The 17,391-nt window shown below is 38.0% G+C and overlaps 1 protein-coding gene across 3 annotated transcripts in view; it reads right to left on the reverse strand.

Annotated features, from left to right (window-relative positions):
* Window positions 1–17,391, reverse strand: part of LOC145687988 (uncharacterized) — a 112,934-nt gene that overhangs the window by 13,912 nt on the left and 81,631 nt on the right. Inside the window, exon 1 of one of the 3 annotated variants that reach the window (XM_081761636.1) lies at window positions 8,248–8,573. The exons of the other annotated variants lie outside the window; for them this stretch is intronic. The gene's annotated coding sequence lies outside the window, so the exon portion shown is untranslated. Of the gene's footprint in view, window positions 1–8,247; window positions 8,574–17,391 lie in introns of those variants that run through there. 3 annotated transcript variants of the gene reach the window in all.

Below are 17,391 nucleotides of genomic sequence, written 5' to 3' on the forward strand. Positions count from 1 at the left end.
TGTTTAAAAAATGACACTATTTGCACTTGGTCTGTACACCATGCCTCGAAAACTGAAACTCTGCAAGTGCCAAGTATATGCTGCCTGCTTCCGTTGTTTAAGAGAGACTCTAAATCTGTTGCTATGATACGGCACGAAATGAATGTTCTACGAGAACTTACAGACAAAGTCAACAAAGGACAAGTTCCGGTTCTTGTATGGATCAACCATTATTTGCCTTGGGGAAACGAATTCAATGGAATTGGCCAGAGTTATATGGCGAAGATCATCAAATTATGATGCTGGGAGGATTGCACATCGAACAAGCCTTCCTGTATCTTATATAGACAAGTGGTTGGGTAGAAATTTTATACAGCATTAGGAAAAGAAAAATCAACTGCGTTATGAGGCCTCCACACGTTTACAGGATGTGATACAGTGTCACACTTTCTCGGACATGGACAATTATAAGCATGGAAAACACGGCTTTTGTATCCAGAGGTGACCACAGCTTTCCTAACTATTTCACACCCTGTAATCAACATAGGCAAAGATTGTTTTAATTCACTGCAACGATATGTTGTCCTATTATATTTGAAAATAAGTGAAAAATTTAAAGTTAATGAAGCCCAGCGAGAGTTCTTTTTGGAAAAGGGCAGACCTCTTACTGCACTTTCTCCAACTTATGATGCCTTGCTTCTTCACACCAAGCGTGCAGCATACCAAGCTGGACAAATCTGGGGTCAGGCAATAAAGAAGATAGCACATATTCTTTCACCAGTAAACTGGGGATGGACTGACAATGGAAGTGAACTTTCTCCAACATGGACTTCCATTCTAGTTGTATACGAAGCATGTAGGAGACTCTTTTTGAAATGTGGCTGCAAGACATGTAACTCAAGATGTCGTTGTAGAAGTGCAAGCGTCCCGTGTTGCTTTTTGTTCTATATGTAGGGGAACATGTGGAAAAGTGATGGAAACTGAAAACGAAGATCTAGATCAATAGAACTTTCATGTAAGTAGCACTCATTATTTTTGAAAATTCAGTTGATCCACAGTAAATTTACACCACGTTGGAAACGTACCAATAAATAGATAAACTTAAATGTATGATTCTTTACAGAATAGCTTGTACAAAAAGTAATATTAACTGTTCGTCGAAATCATAAAACTGTTGTACACATAGAAAATCCAAAAGATATATTGTGAATTTCAAATTATCGAGCTAAGTGTTTGTGCTGTGTTTCTGTTCTTACACTACGAAAGAAATTATTTACTTTCTAATTTATAACAATCTATTGCTTTATATAATTTCCTTATAATATTGTAAAGGATATAAGGTCTATGGTTTAAAGACATGAATTTATTTCTTAGTCTTCCTGTGCAGTTCTTTCAATTCAGATGAAACAATAAAACTTTTCTATCATGACGCTAAGAACGTAATTTCTTAAGATATTCTTAAACTTGATTCATGTATAAAAGTGAATAGTAATAGAATAGGTGATATTACTTTCTCCGTATACGTTTACATATCTAGATATTCGGGTCAATATTTCGAAAGAAACTAATTTTTATGAATCATAATTAAAGGCCGCCATATTGGATTCATAACCGGGCTTGGTCAGTAGGCCCGTAGCCAGCCCAAAAATGTAGGGGGGGGGGGGCGATCCAGCCATATTATAGTTCATCACCATATTATAGTTCATTTGCAAGCCTACCGTGAACATTTTAGGGGGGCGGCTCCCTAGGCCCCCCTGGATACGAGCCTATTGGTCAGGCTACTTTGTGCTTCTAATGAAAGTGGGACTTATGAAGAATACATCAGAAGAGAATGATTTGTTTCGTACAATGCATCATCCATCAGTGATGTTTTATTGCGGTAAATGTGAAAATCATTTGTGGATCAATCGACATTTGTGAAAATCAATCGACTCAATGCGAATCTTTAAATTGTCATAACTTCGTTGTTTATTAACCAATCTGAATGAAATGTACACCAAACGAAAGATAATTTAACACTCTTTAAAATGCTATACGACATCTTTTTCGATAATCCCAGCCGTTTACTTCTTATTTTTAAAAATATGAGTAAACTCCATCATAAAAAATGTAAAGTTCTAAATTAAATAATTTCTGTAGATGTTAATTTCAGTGTTAGGTAAAACCTTTTGCCAATTTATTAGACCCTGTTATCTTCTACGTCGTTTAGTTTTTGAATCGTGAAGATTGGACTATTAGTTAAGGAGATATATGCCTCTGAAAGCAACACTATGAATTCGCAGAGACGGCCATCTTTGATAACCGCCATATTGGATTCTGGCCACCTGTCGGAGTGGGGCCACTTCGATTCCTGCTTAGTTGGATCAGGGGAACAACATATCCGAGTGGCACCTTTTTAACACAAAGTGCAGGATACTTCCCCTAAGCTCCCCTACTAAACAGGCATCTCTCCTATGTTTCAGTGCTAGAATAAATATATATTTTAGTAGCGGGAAATTTTGCATCTAACCAGGAAATATCGTGGCTTCGGACAAGATACTTATTGTTACAAAGTTAGCAACACTGGTTGTGCACTGTACAGTACTCATCCTGGTACACTTTGACGCGATAACCATTCAATGCTTCGACATAAGACTGTAAGCGCCACTGACATAATGCTGAAATTTTTGGTAGACAGTCCTCAACGCTGGTCTAGTGGTCAGTGTGAGTACACTTGGCACATGCGATCCCAAGTTCGTCACTTTCATTATTCATTCATCTCTTAGCCTAAAGGCCACAACGTGGGACGTTAAATCTTAAAATTTCATTTCATTTTGATAAATATATATGTTAGCCCGTTTTCAAAAATACACCCCCTGTATAAGTTCGTTCTTTCGTAAATTGAGGTGAGTATATATTAGATTATAAATACGAGGAAGGGTCAAAAACTAAGGTTGCAAGGCCGATATTTCTAGAGTTTTGTCTGTTATAGAGGAATGAGGAGTGTGCGGTAATTGTAATACACGCAGTTGCAACTGTGTAGAGTTTCAGCCACCTGCCACTTATGGCGTTAGTTGTATGTAAACACAAATGGCGACTCTTTTGGAAAAATGGTCTCGCGAAGAAGTCCGCTCATTTATTTGATTTCTATGGGCGAAGCGTGTAACCACGGCTGAAATTCACCGGGAGCTGGTTGAAAAATGAAATCTTTGAGTTTTACGTCCCACGGTTATGCCGGTTAGGCTAAAGGAGACTGTGATGATGAGTGATGAATGAAATGGTGGAATGAAGAAAGTGGGAGGAAACGGGAGAACCCCGAGAAAACCCACGCACACGGTGTTTGTCCACCACAAAGTTCACTTGGCGGGGGCTGGGATCGAACCCGGGACCCCTAGCACCAGAGGTGAACGCTCTACCAATGAGCCTTGCGGCTCGTAAAGAAAACGTTACCGACGAGGAGTGCAGTGGCAAACCCAGATTTGAACATAAGCTTGCGTGGAGGAGCTGACTCAGGACAACAGGAGGATTACATTACGGCATCTGATAGCAGAATGGGAATGTCGTTCGGAAACTTTCGTTGTATTGTGTTCGATATTCTGCAGTACCGGAAAGTTTGTTCCCGATTAGGTTCATGCAAGGACAGGATTGCTACCAGGAGGCAATCTTCAAGCTCATCCTACGGTGCGACAAGTGTCTCAGCCGATATGAAGACTGTTGAAAAGTAAGCCAATGAATGTACTATCTGTTTGCTGTATTAGTAGTATGAAATATTACGTTTCAATGCAGGCTTTGTAATCTTACTTTCTGATCATCCCTCGTATATTAAATGGGTATATTAAATATGTTCCTTTACACACACCATTAAACACACTCGTGTAAGGTTTTTCACACCTCAGCACTTATGTGCGGACATCAACTTAACAAAAGCTTTGGAAAAAGGAGTTCGCAATTTATTAGTGTCTAGGATAACACAAGGACGAGAGGGCACTAAATATAAGACACAAAACCAAACTGAAATAAATAATGTTTTTAAAATGCAGCTTCTACTAGTTTGTCGTGAGAACTTTTGTGGCTCAATGTGATCTTATGGAAATAAACGATGATGAATTGGAAATTTAGAAGTTTTATAAGACACATGAATCAAAATTTCTTTTGTTTCATAAACAGTTATTAAAGTAGAAATAAACAGAAAAATAATCCCACCGGGAGTGAACTATATACGGAATCGTACAATTCTAGTTGAGAATCCAATGGGAAAGAGATATTTGGATAGGCTAATAAAATGTTAGAAAAGATGGATCTTAGAACGCAGTGGGACTCTTGAGGGAAGTTACATCTGTAGAATAAAAAAAAAAAAAAAAAATGTCGTTATAAGCTAGGGGACGAGAGCTTGTCTAATGTATATACATTCTTGTATATAAGTTTCTTAAGCTGAATGAAGCTTTCTGTCCTTAGTTTGTAGCGATATTTTTTTATCGATGAAACTCCCCTCAAAAGCCTCCACAGAAATAGGTAACTTAATTCAACTGGCATACGAAACAATCCAATGGGAACTTCTATGTTTGCCATAACACTTCGGGATTCTTACAAAAAAAATTGAATCGTACTTAATAATGCTAATAAGCAGATATGTAGAGACTCTACAGAGTGATCATTTTCACTGTGAGGTTTCAGAAATTTCCTCCTCCTCCAAAAAGAAAGAAAAAAAAGAGAGAGAAAGCTTTTTGCAACTAGTTGTATAAAAGATAAACACCGCTCAGAATGACAAACCCAACTGGAAACGTGTGTGGAGGCTGCGCCGCCTATCGAACGTGCGCATTCAATATTCATAGGCGATCGTCCATTCGTAAGCGATCACATGAATTGGGTATTCCATACTCGACATTACAAAACATGAACAATTTGCAGTTAAAAGTATTTAAACCTTCGATTGTATACGAATTGAGTGATGGTGACATGTAGGGCTGTGCGATATATCGATATATCAATAATCGATATCGCAAAAATGACGTCGATATCAATATTGATATTGTCGATATTCGATATTGGTGTTCGACACTGCCTCGACAAAATCGCGGCGAGTTTTTATCGCTTTTTGGCTCGAGTTAGCCACTGCATTTGCATTTCTTAACCGAATGAAACCAAACTGCACGATACTCGTATGAGGCAGAAAAACGTCCCGTTCCATGAGTCAAATGAATATAGGGCTTAGGGACTATGCCCCCAACATTCTATGTTAATATTTAATGTTCTCTTTTGACTTCATTTCTTAACAGAATGAAACCAAATTTACAGAGGATTAGTATGGGTTAAAAATTTGGTTCCTTTTGAAGATAGTTCAAATCGGCGGTGGGGTAGGGATGTTTCTACGTCTACTTAATCCACCTAAATATTATATATTTAACTTACAAGATAGACAAAAGCAAATTTTTTACTGGATATCACAACTGACAAGTAGAGACCTACACAGCAACCTAATATAAGGTGTTGTGAGGACGAAATTAAGTAGCACTGCGAATATTTTGGAAACGAATTATCCAAAATAGATGTTTGTCAAGAAGTATTGGAAACACCTTAACACAGCAATGGATCAACATTGCTGATAATGCTTTGTATGCGTTTCAAATGTAAATAACCCTCACCACTGCACTGATGTGATCCCAGTTTTTATTCTTGATATCTAACCAGCCCATTTGAAATTAAGAAAAAATCGCTTATATCTTGTTCTGAGAGATCATATATCTAACCCTGTAGCTCTAAGAATTTTTAAGAACAAAGCTAAACAAACTGAAACTTGCTCGTTCTTGGGTATAACTGGGTAAAATTTACTGTTATGTCTGGGTATAACAAACGGTTTAGCAAACTCGAAATATATGAACAACCAGTTGTAGCGAACCGGCTGAATAGCACCACTGTCTGTAAATTGCACTAAAAGATATGCATCGATTTCCTGTTGCAGTAAGGCATCAAATGATTAACACAAAAGAGAAACGGGGATTCCCCGATTTTGCTTTTGTTGATCGGGTACGTCATTGGTCCATCTCTGAAATGAAATGAGATTTTTGAGAACCCCGAGGAAGCCCACACAACGGTGTTTGTCCACCACAAAGTTCACTTGGCGGGAGCAGGGTTTGAACCCGGGACCTCATGCACCAGAGGTGAACAGTCTACCACTGACCCACCGCGGCCCCTACCGTCCATACCTGGATCAAGTATTGTTTGTGCGTGAGCTTAAAATACAACGCACGCACGTGTTATATTATAGAAAGAACCTCTCTCTCTCAAACGCATACCGTCACACGTGCACATTCACAAATGCACATACATGAAATAAACACCTACACACAAATAAAACACGCATAACCCTGTTTCACTCTCATTATTTCCGCAATGATGACCAATATGATAGCTGGGAAAGAAATCACTATTTTTATTAACTTTTTCTGAGGAAAGAGTGGTGTATTAGAAGGAACACAAGTCTGTTTTCTGTGACTAACAAGTATTCTGAGATATCCCCCATTGAAACGTTTTGAGACCAGATTGTCTATATCAACATGAATATTCAAGACCAATCAATATGTTGAATATCCATATTTGATGTTGTCGATATCAACATTGGATGTTGTCGATATCGATATTTGATGTCGATATCGATATTGTCGATATTCGATGTCGATATCGATATATCTATTCGATATCGATATCAGAAAAAATATCGAATGTCGATACCGAAATTTCGATATCGCACAGCCCTAGTGACATGAAAATCGTAAGCATGCTTGTGGGCGAATGCTCGATGTCTTTACAGCTCTTTCTTCCAGGGGTGTAGTGGTTTTCTCGCGTAGTGCAAAACTCAGAAACGTTTATTTCTTGAGTAAAGAAAACTCACATTTTTATGAAGAACTTGAACACAATCCGTTACATGCCATGATCTGGGCTGAAATGTCTGCAGCTCATTGGTAAGTCCCTATTTCTTTGACGGTACTGTGAATCACATTGCGTATCTCAGCATGTTACGTGATTGGTTTGTTTTATATCTGCAAAATTGGGAAGTGCTTGGTCGTGTAGGGTTCCAGCAGGATGGACCACCAGCCCATGATGGTATTGCCGTTAGAGAATACCTCAATGAGGTATTTCCTGATAAGTGGATTGGATGTAGTTCTGTCCATTTGCATGCATCTTTGGAGTGACCATCCCGAAGTGCGACAATGTATTAGCGGGGTTCATTAAACAAAACGTTACTGCCACACGTTACGAGACAGATGACGAACTTAAGGATGCTGTTCGACATGCATTTACTACCATCATGCCAACAATGTTGAGTAGAATTTCACATCCTACATGGAGGAGAATCATATTCTGCTATGAAAACGATGGTATACACAGACACAGGTACTCTGAAATAAATAGTAAAGAATAATCACACTATCTTAAAGTTGTCCTCTGCCATGATCCAACATTAATACAATGCGACCATCTCTGAATATGTGGACATGCGATAAGGGGTAACGGGACTTTGCGATAACTCTGTACACAGGAATTTATTTCGGTCCAAATTGAATAAGGGGATAAATTATACTAAAACTTGTAAAATCACCCATAAAATGAGGTTAAATTTACAGGAAAATCGAAATTTCGGTGGCAGGGGCCCAACGCCGTGCCGTGGGGGGGGGGGAGCGGGACGACGGCCCCAGACGCCGAAGTAAGGGGGCGAAAAAATTGAGAGAAAAAGGGGCAAAAGAAAGGAAAAATTACTTGGAATATATGTATGGAGGGCCGTCGTATACTCTTGCCCCGGGCGCTGATTTTCCACGGCAGGGGCCGATCCCCTGCGTATGGCCCTGCTAATAATACACATTAAAAAATTCAATCACGTTGAGAAACATTAAAGAACATTTGTGTTTAAAAAAGAAAATAAAAATTAAATCAGATATTTTAAAAAGTTCATTAACTCATAGTCTCATAATTCTCAGCAACTTTTATTTCTAGTCAAAGTCGTTCTTAGAGTCAAAGTTATCTTCACAATGACGATCTGATGGATCTGATACGGGTACTTATTTAGTTAACAGTCATACGAGGAAAGTACTTCTGATTGGTTGTTTGATCTAAACCTCATTTTCAAACTAACAAATACAATTAGCAGTTACCAATACGCTTAACCAATCACGATATATCTTTCTAGTCTTGTATCTTCTTTACGTATCTTCAGTATCTTCTTCCGAATGCGCTCCATATACGAAATATGAAATTTCGGCGTGCTAGTTAAATAGTTACTTAGAGAAAACTTACCTTTCTATGAAGATGCTGATCACCTTACCCATCTTTCAGCACATGAAATCACAGTTACGATTTTTAAAAAAGACAAACACTGAATTGTTATTTGTACACTCTAGTGACGTTATTTGTATGTTAAAAACACTTTCTACGTTGTAAAAATGATTGAACAAATATGAAAAAAGAGAATTTCTAGTTTCACATCCACCGAATCGAACGCGAGAGAGCTGAATGCGACTGCCTGATGATGCCTATGCCTAGCAGAGGGTTGAAGAGATGTAGGTCATTAACATACGCGCACGTACAAGGACAAACCCCTAAGAAGGCAGGATGTGCCCCCCGATATCTGTTGAGACAGTGCTGTCCTCTACCAACCTTCCTTCTCCGCCACTGTTGCTAGGCAACATTTGTGGGTGGCAAGGGTGGGCGCTTGGCGGGGACGAGGGAGAAACAGAGAGAGATACTCTGGTGGGTGGGACCACGCAAGGTGGGAGGAAGTGTGTGGGTGAGGGTCTCTTTTTCTCTCTCTCTCTCTCTCTCTCTCTCTCAGTAGTTTGAGTAGGCGAGGGCGGCACGAGAGGGGGAGGGGGCAGTGGGTTGTTGGACACTCACTCAAGACTCCACTGCATTGCAACGAAAAATATATGTGAACATTGAACAGCACACGTTTTCCTCCGATAAGAGAAAAACAACCTTTTAAATAAATAGTTAATGTAACCCATTCTTTTTTTTAGAAAAAAAGAGAGAAAAAAAGAAAATGACCTGCTAGTATCACCAGTTACGTTATTTAATAAACTAAAGTCCAGGGCAAATACATTTATCGTTTCCTACATAACAGACTCCTTATTGAAGAAATATTGGAAAACATCATCCTTGACACGAAAACAAACCCTTTACGGGATATGGAAGATTTCTGCCACTTGCTTGAAACATAAATCACACTTCGCTATTTATCTTAGTTTGATTTAGTTCTGAACAGTCATCAAACTTACTGCTTTAGATAACTCTGATTTAAAAGAAGAAAAAGAATAGAAAGGGAGAAAGAGAAATAGCGAACTCGCTAGTGACTATTCAGGGAACCGGATTCGAATACCGGTGGGAGCTTAGTTCACGTCCCGTACACCTTCGATAGTGGAAAGGTCTCTAACGTGTATGTTCCTAAACAACAACCAATTTTGACCGAAACAATATAATTCCACATTTTTGATGGGATAATTATATAACTTCCACAGAAAAAATCTTAAAGTTTTATGTCCCACGCTTAAGCCGGCCAGGCTAAAGGAGATGGTGATAATGAGAAATGAATGAAATGGTGGAATGCAGAAAGTAGGAACAAACGGGGGAAACCCGAAAAAATCCACACACACGGTGATGTCCACCACAAAGTTCACTTGGCGCGAGCTGTGATCGAACCAAGGATCTCATGCACAAGAGGTGAACGCTCTACCACTGAGCCACCGCGGCCCCATAACTTGCACAGAGTAAAAGTTTTTACAAGATAGATCTATATTTTGAAAGTCACAGTCGTAGAAAGTTAAAATAATAAGCCAAAACTAAGCGACAAAGAACTCTATTAAACATTGTAAAGAATGATCAATTATCGGATTATTCTGTATATACAATCCAGATATTACGTAAGTACACAGAAATGGTACCTACTTGTAACAAATTATGCCAGTATGCCACGCTGTAAAAATAGCGGGAACAATCTTCCATCAGTTAACAGTGAGTCTACTGCAAGATGCAGCATATTTGCATCAAGTTTGCACAAGTAGATTGATCAACTTTGTATGTTGAAAACAAGAATAAGCAAAATATGTACAACTGAATTAAGATGCAGCCTCGAATCCTTATCTTCCTTTTTTTTTCTGAAAATAATACGATGCGTAGGAACAGAAAAGATGGGAAAAGATGTCTTTCGCATTTGCTCGTCTTACGCCTCTAGATTAATACTGTATACGTAAGAAAGTGTCTAGATTGTGAATGCTGGAGTGACAGAATCCAAAGAGTATTCTTAAAGAGATTAAGAATAATGTCCTTTTCCACATTGTACTGTCCTTTTCCACAATGATCGAAATAATGTCAATGAATCACATAACGTACACAACTCGCATATGTCATAACACTGTTTTGGAGTGGGAGACCCGGGTTCGATTTAGTTCTGATCGGTCATTAACAATTTCCTGATATATAGATAGCTCTAATTTAAAAAAAGTAAAAAGAAAGGAACAAGGAAAAAGAAAGGAAGAAGGAAAAAGAAAGGAAGAAAGAGAAAGAGAGAGCTCACGCCTGGCTAGGTAGCTGCTGCAAGAGACACTAAACTCAAAATCAAATCAAATACGGGTTTTATCTCTTCGCAACCGAGTTCGTCTTCAACAAAAGTATAAATATTTGTAGCATTATCCTAAACACTAGATATTGTCTGTCCAATTTTAACATTAACCACCAATCTGCTTTGTAAGGAAAAATAGTGACGATCTTATATCCTCGTCTCCCTGCACAAACGCACAGCATGTTTGACTTAAGGAACGCTTACTTCAAATATGGATATCAAAGACATAGCCAGGTAACCTCACTATAGTCGCTTATCTCTTCTTGTGGGATATTCGTTCTCAAGTTATCACTAGAGCAACATTTTTATCAACTTACTTCTCATGTTAGACGTTAAAACGAACACACTATATTTAAGATGTCATAGTTTCAAAAAAAAAAAAAAAAAAAAAAGTGGTTTTGGTAGAGAAATATTGTGTTCAGATGGCTGTTTTTAAGAGCGGAACCACTTTTAACTGGCTAAATCAATATACATTTAATCATACGAAATCATTTTGTAAGAATCAAACTTCATTGAAACTTTTCTATCATCTACAAAAGTATCTCTTTGTGTCAATCGTATCGAATTCCTACTCTCAGCAATGATTTCAGATTTACTTTGGGGGAGACTTTCAATATACGGGGGTGGGGGTAAAAAGTAACACTGAGAAAATACTTATAATCCACGATATTGAACACGATCGGAGATATAGCACCGGAGAGACCACCCCTTCTCGGACCACCTCCTGAAATCATTACTGCATGTTTTTCTTTGGAAGAATAACAAACAGAAACGTAATCCACAAACACCTATAACACACAATTTCTTAATACTGAAATCAGCATTTAAAATATTTGTATTCCCACTAACCGGATTTTGTTTTTCTTATTTAGGTCGCAAATTCGTTAATTCGAACCTTATTCCAACCATATGGATTCTGTGGTGGAGGAGCAGGAGTTCGCACAGGCGGGTTTAAGGTTGCAGGTTACTCATGAGATTTTCTTTGGGGGGTGCATAGTTTCTCATAGGAAGTGACGCAATCGAACTTCAATTATTTAGGTGCCATAATAATGCTTTTAGAGATAGCAAAAAGTTTCGAAATCGATTAAAATTCGGTTTGAGAAGCAAGTTTTGCCACAACAACTCTTGTTTTCTTTATTACTTTTTCCGCGGGGAAGGGAGAGGAAAATGGTAAATATGGAGACCGTGCCCAATTATTTGGGAAGGAGAGGCTCCGCTATAGAGAGGTCTCTGAATATTCACGTTGTATAATATTCCGCCACTTCTTCAAGACGATTTATTGATGCAAATTTTCATTGATTCGTTGATTCATTCATTGATATTCATCTTCAATGACAATTGTGTTACACAGAGGATGGACTTAAGATTTTTTTTCTACTTTCGTAACAGTTGAGATGAGTTGATTTTGAGTTTAACGTCCTCTTCAGCAGCGGGGCTATATAAGACGGGACCTACTGATTAACATGGAACCCGAACCACATGAGCTCCCGCCGGGACTTTCGTAACAGAAAACAGACTCAGAGAGTGACTAGAAAATAATAAATAAAACTTGTACTTTGTGTTACCAGTGCACTGGTTTGAATTCCATCCTAGTGTTCCAATCCCTCGCCTGGCCATTCAATCTTTCGGCGCGTTCAGTGCACAAGAAAATAAAGTCCACTTTTGGTCTTTTTGGATTAAAAGATCCAAGATCCAAAATATATATCAGGCAAAAAAAAAAAAAAAAATCTTGTACACCTTATATCTGGAGAACTACATACAGTGTAGCCAAACCCAAACTATTACTTAACTCAATATGATGTGCTTTTCCGTAAAATAATAATAATTAAAAAAAAAAAAACTCGATTTAGGAGCCGTTCAAAAATTTTGTAGCCCTGGTCCAAAAACTAATTATTGGCCAAAATCGCAATCTTTTGATGCATTTTTTGATCATCCTAAAATTCTTGTTGGACATATAAATTATGTAAATTATGAAATACAAATTATATACGGTACTGTTATACAATATTTAAGAACAATTTCAGAAAGAACTTATTAACTTATTCTTCTGTTGAATCAGCAAGCATACCAACAACTCTCTTGTGGTTAAATGATTAGATCCCAACTTTGATTCTCAATGGAAGCATTTGTGGTTCGAATCCCACGTTCAATTGTAGATCTATGTATCATATAGCCTCGGTGCTGAAAAGAGATAATTAGCTAAACCATCAGCAAACCAATCCCTCAGGTAGATTTTAAAAAGATGCCTTTTTAAACTAAGCAATTCAGTCTGTACCCTGTTGTATAAGTTAAAAAATTAAGCTACAAGTTTGTGTTCCTTGTAAACCCCATATAAACAACGAAAACAAACTTCAAGCTGTAATTGTTTACAATTAATTTTCTACACTCTCTCTCCCTATTAGAACGCCTAAGGGAGAATATAGCATCTCTACTACTACATCATACGCCTCTCTTCTTTTTACACCTTACGCGGATTATACGCCATCAGCCAGCAGCACGCATGCACTCAACACTACAGAGAGACAATATGTACGCTTTGAAACCCGTCTCTCCTACGCACGTATTCATTCGTATTCTCCATTTAGAAGAACAACGCCCTCACGAAGACCTCCAATTCCAATTACGGGGTGGGTGGGCATCAGAAAACATGGTATTTGCTTCCCCACTCCTCTTCTGGCTCTTGTTTCTAATCTAAGAGCTCGGCTACAGAATGCAACCTAAAAGTTCAAAACTCGACAATACCCCCACTGTTAAAATTCATGTAAAATTACAGTCCCGACACCCTAAAGTTACACAGTAAACGATTTTTAATTTGGTATTCTATGCTTCAGCGCCTTCTATAACCCGGCACCGATCGAGCCGCAAGAATATTCAATTATTTAAATATTCAAAGTGGAATTTAATTTTGTACTCTATAGAATTATATATAAGAATATTTTAAAGCCCACAGTTTCGAGAATGACGAAATACTTTGTGCAGTAGGATAATTATATCATAGCCAGAATATGCGTAATCACATAAAATACATGGTTTACTCGTTTGCATTTTCATTTGAAGTAACTTATCGTTGGTTTTCCCTTAAAACTACATTGGCATTCGCTAATCCGAAAAAAATTGCAAATCAGACACGGCCCGTCCTGGTCTGGCATAGCCTAGTGCCGGAAGAGCTTACAATAATTCGTTTTCCAAATGTTTAATTTTAACATAAGAAAATATAACAACACCATCTTTCCACAATTTTAAAGTTATATCGCAGAAATGTTTCCTAATATCGCCAGGAATCGTTTACTACGGCCATCTGACATATATACTTTGCATGACACACACTTCTCATAGTGGTTTAAATTAAATTCGCATCAATCTTATTCTCGCTCATTATAAATAAAAAAAAAATAAAAAAAAAAACTTGTGCATGAGTCTTCTTCCGTAATATACTCCTGTTCCCCTCTTTTAACCACTGCATTATTATTAGCTTGGATTTGATAACCCTATACAGATCAGAAGCATAGGGGCACGAAACTAATTAAGCTTTTTGTAACGTCGAATGATAATAGGGATGGCCATTTAAGGGCAATTTTTCTTTCAGAGCCTCTTCAGAAGAAGACAGCTTTATGTAATAAAGTTTATAAACTTTTGAAAAAAGTTCATTCTACCAAAGTTCCCAAAGTTTATAAACTTTTGAAAAAAGTTCATTCTACCAAAGTTCCCATTATATATATAATTTAATTATTAAATTTGAGGTAGTTGTTCAACGAACGTACGAAATGAAATACAAAAGAACAGTAATCATGATCATAATCAGGAGCCCACCGGGCCGGATCCCCCCCCCCCCAGAAACTTCCTAGCTCAACATACATTTGTACACTTTCTTAATAAAACTATACTTGTTTAATAGGGAAATGATTTATGTAGCATGAATATTTAATCTTTAACTTCATATGTACTCCTTCTCTTTTAAAAATAATCTAGTTCTATCATTTTTTTCTGAAAATATAAGTAGAAGTATTTTACAATTACTTATGGGGTACAGAATAATAAACGTTGAATACTATATAGACGTAGTGGCTTGTAATATTGTACCTCCCCCCAAAGCTTGGATCCCACCCTACAAAAATTTCTTGATGCGCGCCTGATCATCATCTATATATATTGTGGTGTATTGTGGTGTAGAGCTAATCCCTTCGTTTTCACATGAGAAATTATTACCTTCATATCTTCTATTCGGAGATTAAATTCTAATGTGGTCGGGTTGCAGAGAGAGAGATTTGATCAAATGCCACCTTTACGTGAGAAGGTAGGTTAAATCATATAGCCCTGCTCAGTACCTTAATGTATAATATATTAAATGAATACTGTATACATGGGACATACAGAGGAAGACAAACAGAAGCAAGCAACCGATATCAACTAAATTACTCACACGATGCTGTTAAATATATTATTAATACAAAATACTATCTGTCCGTATGTCCGTCCGTGAGAGAACAATCTTCTTGATGGATCACCATCAATTTCGAACAGGATATTCAGGGTCAAAATTTAGAAATTGAGTTCATTGATGAAAGTGATTGACCCACTGGAAGCGTTAAAAATCAATAACCTCCGGGTTTTAACGTTAATTTTTATATAGCAAAAGCGGTAACAAATAGAAAGAAGTGTTTTTTTTTAATCGATTTAGCGTTCTACGAATAGATAACATCTTTCTTACCTTATATTGGAAGGCACGATGGCTCAGTGGTAAATCGCTTAGATCTAGTGCGTGGGTTCCTGAATGGAAAGAGTGTATTACGTCACACAGACTGCTTTAGACAAGGAGAGGAGTAGGAGGGAAAGTTGAATTGAATACCAGTAGCAAAAGTCGATGGAGACGTGTGTTTCTGAATGCATAAGCACACGGCGCAAGTATTTATTATTATTATTATTATTTATTTATTTATTTATTTTAGTAATTTGGACTTAATGAAAGTTTTTGTAACATTTTGTATGCCGCGAATTGTACACATATAACTTAAAATCTTTAAAAAAATACTGTGGAGGTAAGACACACCCAGCACTCCTAAAAGTTCGGGAAGGGGAACAAGTGTGAAAATAATTTTAAGAAACGACCGATATTGATGTCAAATTCATAGTTTTCGAGGTCGCTGGGATGAGAATCGACAGGGCAATGCCAAAAGTTTTCCTTATTGTTATTTATTTCACTAATTTCTTTAATTTCGACAAGGGCAAATTCACTTCTTTTTTTTTATTTTCAAAGTGGCAACGTCAAAGGAGTTGCTTTTTGTTATTCATTTTACTCGGCGTTACCACGGGAAATGCCGAAGGCGTTGGTCTTTGGTATTTATTTCACTCAATTCTTCAATTACACAAAGGTGTGGGGACCTTATTTATATCCCACATTTCTATTCCCCCCGCGTAGCGTAGTCGCTGATACTCTCACCTTCGGTTGAGCGGTCCCGGGTTCGATTTCCGGTGGGGGCACTCGGTTGAAAAAGTGTAAAAATCTTTTTCAGGCCAGCCATCCTGAATGAGGTTTTCCTGTCATTCACATCAGGCAAATGACGGGGTGGTACCTAACTTATAGGTCCCAGGCCGCTTCCTTCCTTCCCTTTCCCCGGATTGTGTGCTCGTTAAGGGACGTCGTCATCCCTTATATGTGACGGGCTAAATGGCCATAGATGCCGAAAGCCCAGAACCTAAACCCTAAACCTAAACATTTCAATTTGCAGGGGAGTAACGCCAACTGCGTTACTCTTCATAACTCTTTTCACTAGGCGATGCCTGGGAACGGACAGAGGCTGCGCATAAGAAATTGCTCTTTGTTACTTATATCATTCATTTTCTTTATTTTCAAATGGGAAACGCCAAAGATAGTGTTCGTTATTCTTTTTTCCACTCGGCGTTACTCTTTATTTCACTTAATTCGTCCAGAATATGGGGACAGAAACGCCAAAAACGTTATTCTTAACTTTATTCTTCCCGTGTATGTTACCTGGTCAGGGAATCGACAGGGATAGCAACGCCGAAGGCGTTGCTATTTGTTATTTATTTGACACGTTCCATTACTTTCAACGAAGGAATAGAGACAGCAACGGCAAAGGTATTTATTTCACTCATTCCTTTAATGTTAACGAAAGTGTGGAGACAGCAATGCTGAAGACGTTTCTCTTTATTATTGATAACTCTAATTGATAACTCTAATTTCTTTGTTTTGAAAAACTGGATAAATCTTATACTCCCCATGTAAGTTCAGTTAGTGTGGGAAGGTGCACGCATTACCCTTCTTTATTTATATAACTCGTTTATTTACTTTTAAATTGCATAAACCTTATTCTTCCTGTGCATGTCAGCTGGCCTAAAAAACGACAGGTGCAGCAACGCTCAAAGTGCTGCTCTCCGTTATCTATTCCATTCATCCCTTTACTTTCAGCGAAGCATGGGGTAGGGACGGCAACGCCGAAAGCATGGGGAGTGAGTACGGATTTTTATCATTACACTTTTATTGAAATGCGTATCCTAAGGAGGAAGGGGCGCATATGCTTTCCATAAACCACATCTCCCTCTGCGAAGAAGGGGCATTTCAGCTATAGCACGGCTAACAAGAGATGGTCTCTGACGTTTCTTACCACATGCGGTGGGACATTGCAGCCCTTACTATGATACCAGTGTTACCAACCACGACCACTTTGTCTTATACCATCAATTAAATTGTCACTACAGTTGCACTGAAAAAAACCTTGACACGCGAGTAGTGGCAATGTCACTGTGAGCTGTCAGAGACGTTCTCTTACTGGACGCACTATAGTAATAAATTCATAAGTAAAATATTA

This window comes from Thermobia domestica, chromosome 1 (assembly GCF_964235325.1).
Source record: "Thermobia domestica chromosome 1, izTheDome1.hap1.1, whole genome shotgun sequence".
NCBI classification, from domain to species: Eukaryota; Metazoa; Arthropoda; class Insecta; order Zygentoma; family Lepismatidae; genus Thermobia; species Thermobia domestica.